Genomic DNA, 13516 nt, shown 5'->3' with positions numbered 1-13516 from the left:
TTTACACAAATTAAATATTGATTGTTGAACAGATTTACAGAATTTCTAATCACATCAAGAAGCAAAGAATACACGCAGCACCAAAAGTTCAAAACAGAAAATTATCAATTACATTCGGCATCAAAAGTTCAAAAAACAAATTCAGAAATTAGAATCCAAACAATTAGACAATTAAATCAACAATTAACAAGCAACAAAATTATTTTAAAAGAATGAATTCAAATTGAAAAGAAAAGTGAACCTGAACAAAATCACTAAATGAAGTCAATCAAAATACAATGGTTCTCAACAAGCAACTAGAGAGGGCTAATTCCATAATTTCTAGCCTTGAAGATGCCCACAGAATTATGTTGTAGTTGCTGATCATGGCTGTTCCATCTAAATTCAAAATGACAGCAATCTAGAATCCAGAAAATATATCAATCCATATAACTCATACGACATTTATTCAACATAATTAACAGAGTAGAATTGAATTTAAATTTTAAACCCCAAATTTCAACAGAGCAGAAATAAACAAAACTCAATATAGCCAAATCCAACATAGCAGAATTGAATTTATATACCAAAATTCAAAATAAACAAAATTGAAAAACAAAACAAGAATAATTAACAAAATAAAAATTAATTGAAAAATAGAACAAGAACCCATGAACAAGAACTCAGAAGATGGAAAAGATTTGAAAAACAGAACAAGAACCATGAACTCAAATCTGTCCAATTCATACAGTTTTATCACCAAATAAATGAAATTAATTGAAAGAAGGAAAAGATTGAAGTACTGACTACTGAGTACTCACCGCGGGACGGCGACCTTCGACCCGGATGCCACAGTGACCTTCGACCCACGACGGTGATGCTTTGCTCCCGCGTTTGTTGGAGGTGACGGTGGTGTTTGTACTTTGGAGGAAGAAGGTTGAAGAGAGACTGAGAAAGTTAGGGTTGAAAGGCAGAGTATTACCGGTGGCGAGTAAGGGCGACGATGGGTGGCTATGTGACGGTGGGTTTGCCCGTGGTGGCTATGGTGTCTCTTGTGAGAGTGTGAGAGTTGAGAGTTAAGAGTTGAGAGTTGAGACTGAGATTAGGATTAGGGTTGTACGTTTAGCACTTTAGCTTCTCTCTCTCTCTCTCTCTTTTTTTACCTTCAAAACGACGCCGTTTTGAAGTTTAATATCCAAACTAAAAACCACTAAAAAACCAGACGGTTCTCCCGGTTCACCGGTTAACCATCGGATCGACCGGTTTTTTCATCGATTTTTTGCCAAGCGGTTTCTGACCTTACCCGGACCGGCTAGGTGACCGGTTCCCATTTTTTTGGTTGAACCGGCCGGTCCGGTTCAATTTTTAAAACCATGGCTGTGGCATTCGTTTTTAAGTTCAAATAAAATCTTCCATTTCAACAACTCTTAGTAACCCTTGAATTGACTGCAGGAAGCATCTGTTGCAAGAGTAAGTGTTAATTCTGTTAAGAATGTCTCATGTATTTGGAAATTATATGTTGATGTTCAGGTATCATTTGTTTTGTTAGTATTAAAAAGATTTCTTTATTTTCAAGATTTTATATTTTCAGGCATATGTTGGTGTCATGGCATGGATGTGGATCTTCTTCTCTGTTAATATATTATTCAATGGTGCCTTATTTTCAATTTCTAGATGACCTATCATTGTTAGTGGATGAGCTATGAACTGATTTTTGTTGAGATTCAATATTAATAATAGAGGCCAATTCTCCTTGAAGATTGAGTGTGCCTTAAATGCCCCATTAAAGAGTTGTGTTAGACATGATTAACTTACTGGATAAGAGCATATAGAAAATATACTGGAGCGCCATAGCATTGCTATCGGTTGCATTGCTGAAGCTTGCTTGCATTGACCGACTACCCTTGTCAGATACATGAAGAGTAGTTTGAAAGAAGTTTACATGTCAAAGATAGGTAGTTAATGTAGTTATGTATATTTTAGTTTATATTTTTATGCCTAGCTGTGAAGATGGAAACTAATAAGCTAAAGCCTTATCTCAGTTGTTAAATCCATGAGTTGTAATTATTGAACTAAATAATTTTGACAGTGTAGCATTAAGAGTTATAATACCAGGAAGTTCATAACTAGGGAGATATTACCTTCATTATAAAGCAGCTCGCGCATATGCACGGGTCATACACTAGTTAGATATTAATGATAATATTAGACCTTTATAAGAGATTGAATCAAGTTGATTTTAGAAAATAAGTTCTTTTAGAAATTTTTTACAGAAGTAGATTATGCAGAAAAAATTTTATTTTTTGTCTCTAAAATTAGAATAGAACAAAATAAAAAAGAAGAGAATGAGACAAGTATGTATTCTGATTTGGTTTTTTAATGCTATGAAACTTACATCCAATCTCCACCAGTAGAATTTTCATTATAATCAAATTGATTACATACACAAATACCAATGAATTACAACCTAATTCATCTAATATCGAATTCTAAACTTCTACCCAAGTCTAGTTAGCTACCACAAAGTATTGTTCCAACTTGGCAAAAGAAAACTTAATGGTTCAATTAGCCACCAAATGTTATCCCAACTTATTAAGGGAATCTAATCCTATTTTATTAAATAACAAATACACAAAAACTTTATTTAGCTTTTTCAATGCATCTCTCTTGTTTTTTTCTCATGGTTTTTTTAATTTTCTCCTCACCATGATATGCCTTTTTTCTCAATTATAGAAATATGAACCTTAGATAGCCATAATACTAAAATTTCAAATGAAGTACAAAATTAGAAAAATGTTTCAGCTCAAATGTATGAGATGATGTTCAAATATCACTCTTTCCTTGCCTTCAATTGATGTTGTGAAGACAACGTTATAGTATGAAATTTGTTGTGCAAATTCCATCACTACCTTTTCAATTTTCTTATTGATTCTATCTTTTGTAGTTGTCTTTCTTGATATGCAATGCTTTTCCATTTTTCTCCACTATCTCTATTGTCCTTGGAGTTGCTCTACCACCTCTACTCTCTTTAAAGTTGTTCCACTATCTCTGCTCTCTTTAAAATTGCTCTACTACCTCTGCTATTCTTGTTACTATGGTACAAAGAGTTTAAGAATTATTTAGAAAAGTATTATTTTTATTATTCATATTTCTCATATGTGATTACAAGGTTCTTACCAATATATAGACCAAGAGTACGCTAAGAGTACACTCGTTATGGAATAATATCCTAATAAATTACATTGATTTTTTTCTAATCCTCTTTGATATTTTCCTGATTTTGTTCCCTAATTATGATATGATTCTAATAATCCCCCTCAAGGTGAGTAGTGGGATCACCAATACTCAGCTTGGTTAGAACTTTAGCAAGGACTTGTCTTGAAGTTACAAATGGAAGCTCAATAATGCCATTCTCAATTTTTTTCTTTGATAAAGTGTCAATCCACCTCAACATGTTTTGTTCTATCATGTTGTACGGGATTCTCTGAAATGTTGATTGCGGCTTTGTTGTCACATTTCAACTGGCTTGGCAATTTTGGTGGAAACCCAATCTTAGTCATCAATTTTCTTATCAACAATACTTCAGTTATGCCTTTAACGATCCCTCAAAATTCTGCCTCTGCGCTTGAAAGAGCTACAACTTTCTGCTTCTTGCTTTTTCAAGTTACCAGGTTGCCTCCAACAAGTGTAAAGTAACCAGCTGTTGATCTTCTATCATTTGGGTTGCTCGCCCAATCTGCGTCAGTGTATGCCTCAACCTTCAAATGGCCATTCCTTCTGAAAATAATTCCACTTCCTGGAGCTCCTTTCAAATATCAAACTATTATCATGGCAGCTTCCATATGATCTTCTTGTGGCTTATGCATAAACTGACTTACTATTCCCACAACATAAGCTATGTCAGGTCGAGTATGTGATAAGTAAATTAGTTTTTCAACCAGTCGCTGTACCTTTCCTTATCTACTAGGGTGGCACCTTTTACTATCTTCAACTTGTGATTAACTTGCATGGGCGTATCTATTGGTTTGTAATCCATCATTCCTGTTTCTGCCAGAAGGTTTAAGATGTACTTTCTTTGGGAGATAAAGATTCCTTTGCTGGATTGTAGAACCTCTGTTCCTAAGAAATATTTTAGTCTTCCCAAATCCCTCATTTCGAAGTTTGTAAATAAGTTCCTTCTCAATTTTTCAATTTCTTCAACATCACTTCCTGTTATGATCATATCATCCACATAGATTATTAGGCAAGTGATTAAATCTTCCCGTTTTTTTCAAAAAAAGGGTATGATCAGAGTTACTTTGCTTGTACCCATACCTTTTCATGGTATCTGTAAATCTTCCAAACCAGGCACGTGGAGATTGTTTAAGTCCATAAAGAGCCTTCTTTAACCAGGAAACTTTATGTTTTCTAAATCCCGTTGAGAAACCTGGAGGAGCTTCCATGTATACTTCTTCTTTCAACTCTCTATGCAAGAAAGTATTCTTGACGTCAAATTGATGGAGTGGCCAATTTTCATTTGCTGCTATTGAAAACAACACCCTGATAGTATTAATCTTTGCAACCGGTGAAAAAGTTTCAGTGTAGTCGATACCATAGGTCTGTGTATAACCTTTGGCCACCAACCTTGCCTTGTACCATTCAATAGTGTCATTTGCCTTGTGTTTAATGGAGAAAATCCATTTGCACCCGACTGGCTTTTTTTCTGTCGGTAGGATACACTTATCCCAAGTTCCGTTCTTCTCTAGAGCTTCCATTTCTGTATTCATGGCTTTTCGTCATTCAGCTTTTTCATTGGCTTCTCGAACAGTTATTGGAATGTCTTCTGTTAAGAATTTGGTGAAAAAAGCCTTTGCAACATCTGCTATTCCTTCTCTAGCCACTCTTATCGGGTATCTTGAGTTACGAGGAATATGTTCTGGTGAGTAGCGATCAGGAGGCATCCCTCTGTTTCTTCTTGGAGGAACAATAACGGTATTGGGCTCTGGTTCTTCATGTTCTAGTGCTATACTATTATTGTTAGTGGCCTCATTAAAAACAGGGAGTAAATTATCAGATTGACAATTACTTACCTCTTGTCTGACATTCTCAAAAGGACTCTCACTGGTTGTATGTACCGAGTTGTTTTCTACGTTGAGTGAAGTATGCTCGGTGGCTCCATCTACTTGCTCTATTTGAACAGTTTCTGGGCAACAAAGGTTATTTAGCCAACTTGGTGGTTCATTATTGTTCTCTCCCTGAATGCCATATTGGCGGCTGAAGTAAAATTCGGATTCTAAAAAATCACAATCCATGGTCACATGAATACGACGAGTGATTAGATTGTAGCACCTATACCCCTTTTGGTCTATAGCATACCGAACGAAAACACATTTTTCTGCACAAGGATCAAGTTTGGTTCTATTGACTTTGGGAATATGGACAAAGATGGAACATCCAAATACTCAAGGTGGTAAGGTTAGAATAGGCGAGATTGTAGTCTGAGTAGCCAAGACTTGCAAGGGTCTTTTGTGGTGGAGAGCTTGGGTAGGTAGGCGATTTAGTAAGTAGGCAGAGGTCGCTATAGCTTCAGACCAAAAAATTTTCGGAGCTTGTGCATTCAAAATGGATTGGGTCATCTCAAGTAACTTACAATTTCATCGCTCAGCCATACCATTTTGTTGGGGTGTATTTGGACAGGAAGTTTGATGTATAAGACCATTTTCATAAAAAAATCACGCATTTATTGGTTTATAAATTCTCCACCATTATTTGAGCAAAGTACTTGGATTTTCTTGTTGAATTGAGTTTGAATCATTTGGTAGAAAGCAAAGAACTTATCAGGTACTTTAGATTTGTATTTTAAAAAATATACCCAAGTCATGCGAGAAAAATCATCTACAAATAACACAAAATATTGAAAATAATTATGGAAAATAGGAGCTGGACCCTACACATCAGAGTGTATTAGAGAAAAACTGGAATTGACTCTAGTATTGGTTAGAGAAAAAGAAACTCTGTGATTTTTTGTACGAATACAAGTTTCACATTTGAGAGGTTCAGTACTACTTGTAAAAAGACTAGGAAATAGTAATTTGAGGTACCCAAATGAAGGATGTCCGAGATGCCTGTACCATAACCAAAGTTGCCTAGTAACCGTTCCGTGAGCAAGCATGGTATGACCCTGGTGTGCTACTTCATCAACGTAGTAAAGGCCTTCTCGCTCAATACCACGCCCAATGATCTCCTTCAATTCGTAAGAAATTCCTGCAAAAGACAAAAGGTAGAGTACATGAGTACCACACAATTTAGTTCCTTTGTTACTTGACTAGCAGACTATAATTTTGATGATAGTGTAGGGACATAGAGGCAATTTTTTAATTTCAATTTTTCTGAAAAAAAGTAATGGAGCCTCCTCTTTTAATATCAATTAATTTTCCACTAGCGGTTTCAATATGAGCTTTTGAGGGTATAGTCAAGCTGTTAAAATCATGAAAGTCATGAGTCATAGTATCGATAGCCCCACAATCGAAAATCCATTCATTTATCTTTTTAATTGGATTCTAATTTTGGGTCTCCCCTTTGTATTGAGTCGCGGTCTGGGCTGAGCAGCCAAGGAGTTCAGTAGTCCTTGTCCTTAATGCCACTGCTGCCTTGCCATCGTAACTTGCTTCCTCTCTTCTGGCCTCGTTGGTAACCTACAATCTTAAAGCCATTTTTTTGGTGTGTTTCTTCTTTCTTCTTCCACCAATTGCTTTTTCCATCAGTGTTCCCATAATGGATAATTATATCCGTTTAGTTTAAAACCAATTTACAAATTATCAGAATTGGTTTGTGATAATCGTATGCCAAAACTATTGCATGTCATATTTGTAATTTGTAATGTGAATTCGTCAGAATTTTAAATTCCTAGAACCTAACTCTCTCTGATACCATGTTACCATGGTGCAAAGAGTTTAGGAAGAAATGAAGAATTATTTAAAAAAGTATTATTTTTATTATTCATATTTTTTATCTGTGATTAAAAAGTTCTTACCAATATATAGACCAAGAATACGCTAAGAGTACACTTGTTATGAAATAATATCCTAATAAATTATATTAATTTTTTTAATCCTCTTTGATATTTTTCTAATTTTGTTCCCTAATTATAATATTCTACTAATTTTTGCATATTATATTTTTTTTATCAATTTCTGAATTTTAATCCTCTGATATCCTTTGTATAGTATTGCTGTCTTTTTTAAAATTTTAGTATTCCAGCTGTCTCTCATTCTCCATAATAATATCAAATGTCTCACTTTATTTTTTTTTTTATTTCAACTATGAATTTTCGAAATCTTCTCTCTGGGCATCTAGGTTATGATAGTTGCTCATTAAATGTATTGAGCTAAAACCTTAAATTGGTGTATTAGAACTTTGCTGAAGCAACATGAATTTGGGATGAGAGCTAAAATATTAGATTTGCACCACTAACATACATTAAACTAAATTTAGACTTTTAATTTAATAAATATTTGTATCATATTTATATACCTAGAATTAAACTTAACTCAATAGATTGAGACCTTTTAAGATATTTCATATAATAGACTTAACATGTATTATTATTGTGCAGGGATGAAGAGATTATATTTATCATATATCTAAGATTTATTTTAATCCATTGAATGCCATAATTCTTCCATATTTATATTTGCAAAAAATATTTCACTCTTTAATTATTTATAGCAAAATAATCATGTTAAATTCTATTGAAAATAATGTTACTAATATAATGTTGTTTATTTTTTATTATACTTTTATTTTTATTATTTGTTTATTTTAAATTCTAGATCTTAAATCATAATTTTTTAATTTTAAACATTAAATACTAAATTCCCCAAAAAATAAAAATAAAAAATAAAAATCTTAACTCATTCTCTTAATTATCCTCCTAATTTTTAAATAACATATATTTTAATTATTTATTATATAAAAAATGATTAAGACTCCCAACTATTGCTCTTTTTAGAATATATGTGTATATGTGTATCTTAACTCTGGTTTTTTTAATTATTCTCTTAATTTTTAAATAACATATATTTCAATGCTTTATTATATAAAAAAATGATTAAGACTCCCAATTACTGCTCTTTTTAGAATATGTGTGTGTGAACAATATAATATAATAATGTGGCATTTATATTGACAATAAATAAAGCTACACAGTCAAGTAATTTTATCATCAAATTTCAACTAAATTAGATACACGTGTGTTTTTTTTTTTAATGTAATCATAGTCTTTTTTTCTTTTTCAACAACATAATCATCGTGTTTAACTTTTTTTTTCTTCTTTTATTTGGTTTTGCTCTTTTTTTTCATCCTCCTTTATTATCATCATCGTTGCCGTCTTTTTCATCTTTTTTTTCTCTTATATATATTCAAAAAACTAAAACATAAAAATTTTAATTTATAACATAAAAATTTTGTATATAATACAAAATTTTAAAGGACCACATATCTAAAATATTGACTCTCAAAACCAACAAAATACACAGTACAAAAATTTTAGTATACAACACAAAAATTTGGTGTACAATATAAAATTTTTGAAGACTACATATATAAAATATTGACACTCAACCAACAGAATATAAATAATACATAAATTTTGGTATGTATTATATAAATTTTGATATACAATATATAATTTTTAATAGACAATATAAAAAAATTTAAAGAATTGCAAAATATATTTATAGTAAAAATTTATGTGTTATGTATAAAAATTTGTGATATAAATAAAAATGTCTATGTTATATACAGATTTTTGTATTATATTAATAAATTTATGTTATGTATAAAAATTTGATTTGTATTATATATAAAAATTTATGTGCTGTGTTTATAAATTTTTATGTTCTTTTAACAAAAATCTCTATGCTAAAAGAATGTAGAAAAAGAAAAACAATAACACATACACGATATTTTTTTTGTTGGACTGGTGCTAACGTAATTAAATTAAATTTAAAAAATATTTATATATATAGTATCACCGTTGACAATATACTACGTGCATGATATCTACTAAGGGTGTTTGTGGTGCGGTTTGGTTCGGTTTTTGAAGGAAAAACCATCCGATCCGATCGTTTAATTAAGCTGCGGTTTGGTTTGGTTCAGTTTTTTTTCAAGATTATCCGAACCAAACCAAACCAATTAAAATCGGTTTGGTTTGGTTCGGTTTGTTCGGTTTTTTCAATCAAATCAAAAAAAATCTAGTAATCTACCATACTATTATGCAAAGTCATAACATTGAAATCGACAAACCGAAATACACAATAGGTAACAAAGTCTTGATCTAATGAAATATAACGACAACAGAATTCAAATACGACAATTAAAGAAGTTTAATAGTTCAACAATCAACACAACTGAAAATAAAAATAAATTATCATTAAACTGATAGCAAAGTTATGGTGTCTTCTCCAACAAAATAGCTAAACTTCTTAATGCAAACCAACCTGAAATTAAAAAAAAAAAGTTACATAATAAGAACAAGAAGAACAACAACAATAATAATTATAATAATAATAATATGAGGAGAACAATTCCTACCATAACAACCTAACAAGATGTATTCAATCAAGGACAGAACAAGCAATACTTAATATAATTAGGAATCGGTCTCAATGATAAAATACTATAAACGATCACAAACATGATCATAACTCTGATAAAATATTAACCAATCATAAAAAACTTAATGTAAGATCCATGATTTAAAATATATATATATATATATATATATATATATATATTATTATGAGTTAGTTTCAATTTATTTATTTATTTATTAAAGACTTTATTTTTAAAAATTATTTTATTAAAAGTAATTAAATTAAGTTTTGATAATTAAATTAAAAATTTTACTTAATCTCATAATCATTAAGTAATTTTCTATATTTAAATTATACAACTTTATAGTTATAAAAGGATAAAAATTTTATATGATTTAATTTAAATAATTGAGATTTTAGAATTTAATATTTTAATTTTATAAACAAAGAAAATAAATTATATTATTTCTAATTTTAAATTAAAATACTTATTAAAAATTAATTAATAAATTTATAATTAAATAATATTTTAAAATAATTTTGAGAGACTAAATTATATTTTTAATTAATACTCTATACCTCTAATTTTATTAAAATTATCTAAATCACTTTATTCTAACCTTAATTTATCACCGCCACACCTCAGCCCTTATGCCTCAGCCTTCAGCAAAAACAAAAGAAAAGAAAAGGAGAAAGGGAAAAAAAAAACGGAGAGGGGAAAAAAAGGAGAAAAAGGGGGAAGCGGAAATAGAGAAGAGGGAGAACGAAGGGGAGAAGAGAGCCGAGGATGGAGAGGGAGGAGGAGAGGTCGCCGCTGTCCAGCTCGCACCACCATCGTCACACACTACTACTGCCTCGTCGCCACCGCCGCACCTTGTTGTCGTAATCAGAGCTACCACCGCTGTCTGTTGAAAGCATTCGCGTCGCCGCCAGAACCCTTGCCGTCGTCGTTGCCATTGGACGAAGGAGAGAGGAAAAGATGCGATGTACATAGCAGCTCACTGCCGTGCTTCATCTCCGCCGCTGCCATGGACGCCGGTGAGTTGCACGGTGTCATCGGGGTTTGATGAGGAAGATTCGTAGATTGGGTTTTCCAAAATCAAGGTTTGGAATTTAGTGAAGATTGGTTCAGTGGTTGGATTCTTGGAGTTGCTGTTCTGCCAGCGCCGTTGCTGTAGCCGTGCCTCTATTACCGGAAAACGGCGCCGTTGTCGCCGGAGAACCACCGTTGAAGCCGTTACTGCTCTGGTGAGCCTTACCCTTATTTCTGATCTCATTTTGTACGCTTAAATTGTTTCGTTGCTGTTGTGAGAGAGTGTTTATGTTGAATGAAGTTGTTATTGTGAGTTATTCAGCTGCCGCCCCCGCTAGAGGTAGCTACTGGAGCTGCCGCCGGAACCCTTGTCTTCTTGGTTGGTCGTTTAGATGGTATGCAGCAGTTGTGTAAGGTCTTTGGTTGTTAAAGCTGGAACCTTTGCCAAATGAGTGAGAATAAATAACACTAGGAGAAGTTTGCAAGCTGTCCCTAGTATTTCTTATTCGCCTACTCGTCAATTCAAGACATTCCCAGTGATGATGGTGGGTACGGGTTCCGTGTCAAGAAGTGCTGGTTCCCTTGTAGATATGATGCCAGAGAAAGATGATGATGGCCGGTTTGCAAGTGGAGGGTGGAATAGTGAGGATGGAAGGCTTAGTTGTGGGTATTCAAGCTTCAGGGGGAAGATGGAGGACTGAGGACTTTTACGATATTAAAACATTGAAAATTGGTGGTAATCCAATATGCTTACTTGGAATATTTGATGGTCATGGTGGTTTTCGTGCTGCAGAGTATTTGAAAAAGCATCTCTTTGATAATCTCATGAAGCATCCATTTTTTTTACCGATGCCAAATTGGCTATAAGTGAAACGTACCAAGGTACTAATTCTCAATTTCTGTATTCTGAAGAAGACATTTACTGGGATGATAGCTCTACTGCTTCAACCGCTGTTTTGACTGATAACCATCTCTATGTTGCTAATGTTGAAGATTATAGGACTATAATATCAAAGGCTGGTAAGGCAATTGCTCTCTGTGAGGATCATAAGCCAAACAGAAGTGATGAACGGAAGAGGAATTGATGCGTTTAAACTAAATTGAGGTAGGGGCGTTTTTATTAAACTCATTTTTATTCTTAAGAGTTGTTATAAATTGATATTTAAGCAAATAATTATTTTTAGTGATTATGGAGTCTTATGAATTGAACTGAATTGTCTTGAATGAATGTGATTGCTTACTTGACTGTGGTTATTTCAGAATATTGAGTTGGTATTGAGATAGCTAGTGAAAGATTAATTTGAAAATTCGATTTGAATGTTTATCAAGTATAATTTGAGAAATTGGAAAAATGATTTGATGTTAGAGTTAGTTTGGGTTTGGAAAATGACTCGGATTTGAAACCGTTGGAAAGGGTTTGAGTAAATGTTGGTTGGCTTTGTTGGAAATGAATTGAGATCTGAAAAGGATTATCAATTACATTCGGCATCAAAAGTTCAAAAAACAAATTCAGAAATTAGAATCCAAACAATTAGACAATTAAATCAACAATTAACAAGCAACAAAATTATTTTAAAAGAATGAATTCAAATTGAAAAGAAAAGTGAACCTGAACAAAATCACTAAATGAAGTCAATCAAAATACAATGGTTCTCAACAAGCAACTAGAGAGGGCTAATTCCATAATTTCTAGCCTTGAAGATGCCCACAGAATTATGTTGTAGTTGCTGATCATGGCTGTTCCATCTAAATTCAAAATGACAGCAATCTAGAATCCAGAAAATATATCAATCCATATAACTCATACGACATTTATTCAACATAATTAACAGAGTAGAATTGAATTTAAATTTTAAACCCCAAATTTCAACAGAGCAGAAATAAACAAAACTCAATATAGCCAAATCCAACATAGCAGAATTGAATTTATATACCAAAATTCAAAATAAACAAAATTGAAAAACAAAACAAGAATAATTAACAAAATAAAAATTAATTGAAAAATAGAACAAGAACCCATGAACAAGAACTCAGAAGATGGAAAAGATTTGAAAAACAGAACAAGAACCATGAACTCAAATCTGTCCAATTCATACAGTTTTATCACCAAATAAATGAAATTAATTGAAAGAAGGAAAAGATTGAAGTACTGACTACTGAGTACTCACCGCGGGACGGCGACCTTCGACCCGGATGCCACAGTGACCTTCGACCCACGACGGTGATGCTTTGCTCCCGCGTTTGTTGGAGGTGACGGTGGTGTTTGTACTTTGGAGGAAGAAGGTTGAAGAGAGACTGAGAAAGTTAGGGTTGAAAGGCAGAGTATTACCGGTGGCGAGTAAGGGCGACGATGGGTGGCTATGTGACGGTGGGTTTGCCCGTGGTGGCTATGGTGTCTCTTGTGAGAGTGTGAGAGTTGAGAGTTAAGAGTTGAGAGTTGAGACTGAGATTAGGATTAGGGTTGTACGTTTAGCACTTTAGCTTCTCTCTCTCTCTCTCTCTTTTTTTACCTTCAAAACGACGCCGTTTTGAAGTTTAATATCCAAACTAAAAACCACTAAAAAACCAGACGGTTCTCCCGGTTCACCGGTTAACCATCGGATCGACCGGTTTTTTCATCGATTTTTTGCCAAGCGGTTTCTGACCTTACCCGGACCGGCTAGGTGACCGGTTCCCATTTTTTTGGTTGAACCGGCCGGTCCGGTTCAATTTTTAAAACCATGGCTGTGGCATTCGTTTTTAAGTTCAAATAAAATCTTCCATTTCAACAACTCTTAGTAACCCTTGAATTGACTGCAGGAAGCATCTGTTGCAAGAGTAAGTGTTAATTCTGTTAAGAATGTCTCATGTATTTGGAAATTATATGTTGATGTTCAGGTATCATTTGTTTTGTTAGTATTAAAAAGATTTCTTTATTTTCAAGATTTTA

The 13516-nt window shown here is 33.1% G+C and overlaps 2 long non-coding RNA genes and 1 pseudogene across 2 annotated transcripts; 1 reads left to right on the top strand and 2 right to left on the bottom strand.

Annotated features, from left to right (window-relative positions):
• Positions 1-148: 148 nt before the first annotated feature.
• On the bottom strand, positions 149-1134 carry LOC140179937 (uncharacterized). Its single transcript, XR_011874115.1, has 2 exons — positions 801-1134; positions 149-400 (listed from the first exon to the last, which is right to left on the bottom strand). It is a non-coding gene; the product is annotated as an uncharacterized lncRNA (long non-coding RNA).
• Positions 1135-10826: 9692 nt separating this feature from the next.
• Positions 10827-11841, top strand: LOC140179934 (probable protein phosphatase 2C 76; annotated as a pseudogene).
• A 262-nt stretch (positions 11842-12103) lies between these two features.
• On the bottom strand, positions 12104-13038 carry LOC140179936 (uncharacterized). The gene is made up of 2 exons (XR_011874112.1): positions 12756-13038; positions 12104-12355 (listed from the first exon to the last, which is right to left on the bottom strand). It is a non-coding gene; the product is annotated as an uncharacterized lncRNA (long non-coding RNA).
• Between the last annotated feature and the right edge of the window lie 478 nt (positions 13039-13516).

Source organism: Arachis hypogaea, chromosome 2 (assembly GCF_003086295.3).
Source record: "Arachis hypogaea cultivar Tifrunner chromosome 2, arahy.Tifrunner.gnm2.J5K5, whole genome shotgun sequence".
Taxonomy (NCBI): Eukaryota; Viridiplantae; Streptophyta; class Magnoliopsida; order Fabales; family Fabaceae; genus Arachis; species Arachis hypogaea.
Note: the sequence above shows the minus strand (reverse complement) of the source record. Positions and strands in the feature narration are given on the sequence as shown.